Source organism: Nelumbo nucifera, chromosome 5, assembly GCF_055504915.1.
Source record: "Nelumbo nucifera cultivar China Antique chromosome 5, China Antique-T2T, whole genome shotgun sequence".
NCBI lineage: Eukaryota > Viridiplantae > Streptophyta > Magnoliopsida > Proteales > Nelumbonaceae > Nelumbo > Nelumbo nucifera.
The window spans coordinates 19,722,170-19,728,169 of NC_142653.1; positions in this window are offsets into that span (position 1 = coordinate 19,722,170).

The following is a 6,000-nucleotide window of genomic DNA, read 5'->3' on the forward strand; positions in this document are numbered from 1 at the left end:
TTCTGTCCCCACCTTGCATTCATTTTCATTAGTCAATTATTTCAGTTCAATCGTAATTGACACAAATGCCCCCGTGCCCGTGGCTATAACACATGTGGGTCGACTCTTGTTAGTTGTTATTGTTGATCGCTTAGTCGCGAATTTAGGGTTGCTATCTCGGTGTGTATTTGCTAGTTCTGGTTCTGCTTCTACTGTGGGGATTCCAAAACCTTCAGTTCATTTGCCAGTGAATGCCATCCAGTTCCAGTATTTGGGTTGTGATTGAAATGGAAAGCTGTTTCCACCGTTTGGTTGGGAATGAACAAATGATAAATTTTACAAGAATTAATATATATATATATATATATATTAAAAATATTATAATTCTTAAATTTTTAAATATCAAATAAAAATATTTTTTCTCAAATCGAGTTTATACTTATAAATTTTTTATTCAAATCAAGTTCAAGCCTCGTACTATTCAGCTCGGCTCAGTTCAAATCCACCCCTACTTAAGAGGTTTAAAGGTTTTAAACCTCCCCTCAAGTTTTTAGGTGTTGATGAAACTTCCCCTGAGGTTTGGACTTTAGTAGAATTCTCAAAAAAATGACATGAAAATGTTCAAAATACCTATACAATTGCTTTTGGCCAAAATTTTTACTTTTCAAATTTTCTTTTCATATGAATCGTTAGCCTAAATCCTTCCAATCTTGTTTCTGAATTTGATTTTTCCAAATATTTTTTATTATATATTGACATTTTAATGTTTGACCAAGTCCCAATAAACTCAAGCAGATCAAGCTCTTACACAAATCTGCACATCTTATTTCTGCTGATCTCAGGGAATACAAACTGCTTTCCGTTTTCCGCCTCCTGTATCCAAACACCGCCCGGAACTGGGGGGAGGGGGTGTTAAAAGTCTTACGGAGGAAGCTTTATAGGTAAATAATACATTGAGTCAATTGAATTGAATTGATGAAGTGATGGGTCCAACCGTCCAAACCCATAAAAAAAATATTTGTTGACCAAAATCTCTTTAAGACTTTAAAGAAACTAGCGGGAGGTAAAATTTGGTGGATTTGTTTCTAAAGTAATCATTTCGGGGTTATATAAAAAAAAGCAAGTAAAGATTTGACTAATGAAGTCATATAGCAATTATCAATAGTCGAAGCGGACTCGGGTTCACCTTTTTTTAATTGGGAGAATGACCGATCAGCCCGGGTCAGATCGGAATTGATGCTGAAAGTACCGTGTAAGATCGGAATTGATGCTAATTTATGGGCGAGTGTATTGATGTATAGAGTATGATTGTGATAGTATAAATCAGAAATCTGCAATGGGCAAATTTATATTTTTCCGTTTTTACTTTTAGTAACTCTCAAGTCTCAGCAATTATCCTACTTTAAAAATATTTGGACATTTGTGTGCTCAAATGTTATTGAAAATTAAAAAGAAATTGCAATCTAAAAAATATGTTCCAAGTCACTGGGTTTTTCTTTTCTCTTCTTGTTTTTAGGACCCATTTAGCAAGTCTTTTTAAGATCTTTTCGTAATTTTGATAGTCAATAGATGCATTAAGCTTTTGACATAAGATGTGGGCAGTCCGAAGACCGTTTGATAAACATGCATCTTTCCATGCATCATTTCGGGTCTTTTCACATGAGATTAAAATGCAGAAGATACAAGAAACTTCATTTGGAGCTTCTTGAAATCAGCCCAAAATGAGCTTCCCGTGTCTTTTTGGCGACGAGATCTTCCGCGTACCAAACGGGAATAGACCGATTTTCAGTCTTCCTGGTTTGTAAGCAGCTGAAAGACCATATGAAAAAACACGCCAAACAGGGCATTATTTTTTGGGTGAAAAGCTTTTAAGCATTCTGTGATATTACCAAAAAAAAAAAAAGGTAAATCTATGATGGTGGAGACCTATTTCCCAGTTTCGCTATCATGTTTAAGACAATTTTCAAGGCTCAGCTTGGAAGAACTACAAATACAAATTTGTAGAATACAAAATCTTATATTTTGTTTTATTTTGCATGTTATACGGTACATATTTGCACTTATAGTCTTTCCAAACTGAGCCTAAATGCCCGAAAGGTATCTTCTTTTTATTGGTAAGTGCACACCTTATTGTAAAGCTTTAGTGTAAGAGATCTACACTGCCATGAAAGGAATGTATTTCATGGAGTATTTCAGAAATTTGCAAGTTTGTTCTCGTTCCTTGAATGAGGACGCAAGAATCCTTCCTTGTGTGATTTCAAAGGGTTGGATTAGATGTAGGGTCTTTGATTTCCATATTACCCAACTAAATGAAATAGGGTTTCTGTCACACACATAGTACACCTTATAGGCCATAACTGGATCAGAAATTTAATCGTTTTGACCACTGGTTTTCCGGGTGAAACAGTCCGACTATAATGTCTGGTCAGATGGTTTTGGAGTCTAAAACTGCACCCAGAACTATGACCGCTTCCTGGGTCAATCGGCTTGACTTTCTGGTTCGTTCTGATTTAAAAAACCATGCTATAGTCAATTAAAGCAGCGCAGCCTGAACTACACCCAATTAAGTCTGACCCAATCCTAAATTGATAGAGTTAGTCAATGCAGATTTATCACTTAACCAGTGAACCTAATCCCTTCTTCCCTACTTTCAATCAAGGTTCAATGTATCGATACAGTCCAATACGTCAAATTGAGTGTATCAGACTTCATATCAACACATTTTTTTTATATATATTTTTAGTTTTTTTTTTTTAAATATATATGTTCAGGGGGTCAGTTAAAGGCCTAGCTACCCCCTGAAACAAGTCTTACCCCGAAACTCTTAATATTTCGTACTGATACGATATACATTGATCAATACAGGCTGATACATGATAATATTTTGAACCTTGGTTCCAAGCATTCCACTGCATAGCATGTACAGGTTGTGAGGAAGATTATCATGTACAAGTTTTCATTTCCTTCTGCAACGGAGATGGAAATTCTGACTTATACCCTAAAGAGTTTGTCTGGTTTGATTTATGAGAGAAAATGCACAGACACTAATGTGGGGTGCCAATTGGACTGGATTTGGTCCAATCCAATCCAGTCCAGCCCAATGTGAGTCCATTATAAATGGATCAGGTCCAATCCAATCCAATGAATATTTTGGACCATTGTGGACCAGTTCAATTTAATGTTTGGACCATCTAATTTGTTCAATTTCATTTTGATTTAGATTGGTTTAACCCAAACCCAATTCATTAACACTTATATTCTTATATTATATCAATGGACCAGATATTGGCTTAATCCAATCCAATCCAATATAAATTTATTGTGGATGGATCAGGTCCAATCCAATCTAATAAATATTTTGAACCGAATTGGTCCAATTCAATATATAATGTTGGGCTGTTCAATCCATCTAAATTAATTTTTGACTGGACAAAATCTAATCCAAAACCGATCCATTGACACAGTTATTAATGCCAATATAACCTGCTAATTTCAACATAGGTGCTTCCACATGGGTCTGCCCAATCTCAATTTACTCAACATGAGAAAGCAATAGCAATTCTAATAATAGCATGCATGCAAAAGCAACACAAGTAGAAAGAAGTAATATTTCTTCATTATTCCCTATTTAGTTGGAATAGAATGATGTGTGTGGTGTGGTCAATGCCAATGGATAGTTAGGGTCGTAAGCATTCAAACTCAGCTTACTTTCTCCTTTTACAGGCGAGTGAACAGTAGTGTGGAATTAGAAATTGTGTCATGATATGCCACCTGTCCTATACATCTTAAGATTACATCAATTGCTTTATAATGATGTCCCCAAGATTGTGTACGTTTAGGCTAGTTTGGTCTGAAGGAAAAGGAAGGGAAAGATAAGAAAACTTATATAAGTTTTGTAAAAATTTCTTTACCTTTCTTTTCCTTTCCCTACTTTTCCTTCAAACCAAATACAGCCTTAAGAATTTGAATGTAACAGGTTAGTCAAAATGATAATAAAACAAGAAAAAAAAAGAATTCATTTGAATTAAAATAAATTTCTAGGATTTTATGTTAATTTAAAGAATTCATTTTCAATATAAGAACTAAGGGTCATCGTTTGATACAATGGTAAAATCTCTGAGGGTGAGAAAATGGGTTCAAGTCAGAGGAAAAAGAAAAAACCAAATTGTTGGGGTCCAGCCCTCCCAAGACCCGGAGGATCAGTATTGGATAATGGTGGCTTATTTATTACTATTATGATGGATACTGCATCCGTGGAATAAATGCTTGCTTTTCTAAGTCTCTAATCGGTGATCTTGACTTGGTTTGTTTTGAAAGAAAAGGTAAAAAAAAAATAGAAGGAAAAGATAGAGAAACCTGTATAAATTTCGAGGCTTTCTATTTGCAAATTTTGATTTAACTATTACGTACATTGACAAAAACGACTTTTAACTCTGTGTGTCCATACTTCCCAGAATATACTCGCAGGAGAGAGGAGACCCAGGTTGAGATTTGTCCCATGAACAATCCTGTTACAAGATATGGACCCGCCAACAAGTAAATCATGGTTTGATTCTTTTAGGGAGCTTGGTTCATTGAACAAAGTTTGAAATGAAAGTCGTAATCCATCAAGAGATGCTGAAATTGGATTTTAAAATCTTAACCCCGAAGTCTAAGTAAAAAAAAAGAATGGCAAAAGTAAAGGAGTAAAAGAAATGTGTGTGTCCCAGATAGATAAAGAATTTCCACAAGAAAGGTCTACATAATCTGTATTTCTTAGTAGCAAGGAAAAACCTATTTGGATGTTGGCATGACCAATGTTAACAAGAGTTGATAACGAACCAAGTATTTCCAATTGGAGAATAACACGTGTGATGAGAAGCGTGGGTAAGCCAAAAGCATTGGGCCATTGGCTAATGGGCTAATTGGCTAATTGGCTGATGGGATGGGGAGCAGTGGCCACTGGCCAGTGGGTCTATTTCAAGCATTCACACTCCCAGTCCCACCTAATTGACTAACTGAGGCCTGTGTATAAAGAATATTATTGGATTGGATTGGATGAGACCAATCTCAACCAGTTTCTGTTTCGGTTTAAAACTTTTTAAAGGTGTCTGTTTGTGGTGTGGGTGGCTGGGCCCATGGCCTGTGGGCTTGGGGAGTAGTCCAGTAGAGTGCTAAAGAGTTTGGATAAGATTCTCTCTCTCTATCTCATCCATCTGATTTGATCGACGGGTGACACCACTTTAGCGTATGGGTTATAACTGATCTTTTAGGCTTGAATGGAATAGTGGACCCCGGCCTTCATCGTGGCTTATATCAATGGGGATTTGTTAATGACTAAAAAAAGGGAAAATAGCGAAACCACCCATTTAGATATGTCGCTGTACTATCTAAATTTTCAAAAGAATCAAGTTGGTTCTTATCGTTAATTGATCCTTAGTTATTTATCAAAAATGAAAAAATCACCCTTCAGAAAAGACATTGTTCATTTGTCTTCTACCTTTAAATTTGAAACACGTTCTTTTTTAATTATTTCTTTACTTTCGGTTATTATTTTTCTCTACCACATTTTATGTTTTTTTCTCTTTTTATTTGAAGATAATTGGTTCAGTCTCAAAATAAAAGACAATAAACAGTGTTTTATTTTGAATGGTAGTTTTGACATTTTCAATAAAGACAGGGACCAATTTAACACTTTTTCAAAATTTAAGCACTACATTTACAAATCTAAAAGTTTAGTACTAATTTGACATTACCTCCAAAGTTGAGGGTAAAGTGAAAATTTTCCTTATAAAATTGCCTAATAAATAAAAGAGAGAAAAAAAAAGGGTCCAACACGAGATTGTCGGTAAGTAATGCTTACGCGGAAATTCGTCGATGACAGTGATGTGTTTTTGGATGGTCATAGTCCAACCCATTCCTTGTAAAGAAAATTATTCTTTTATCTTCCAATCGACGGTTACGAGGTGCATAAATCCAAAAAATAAAAAAAAGAAAAGAAAAGGAAAAGTGAAGGAAAGAAATGAAACAATTGGCGAGTGG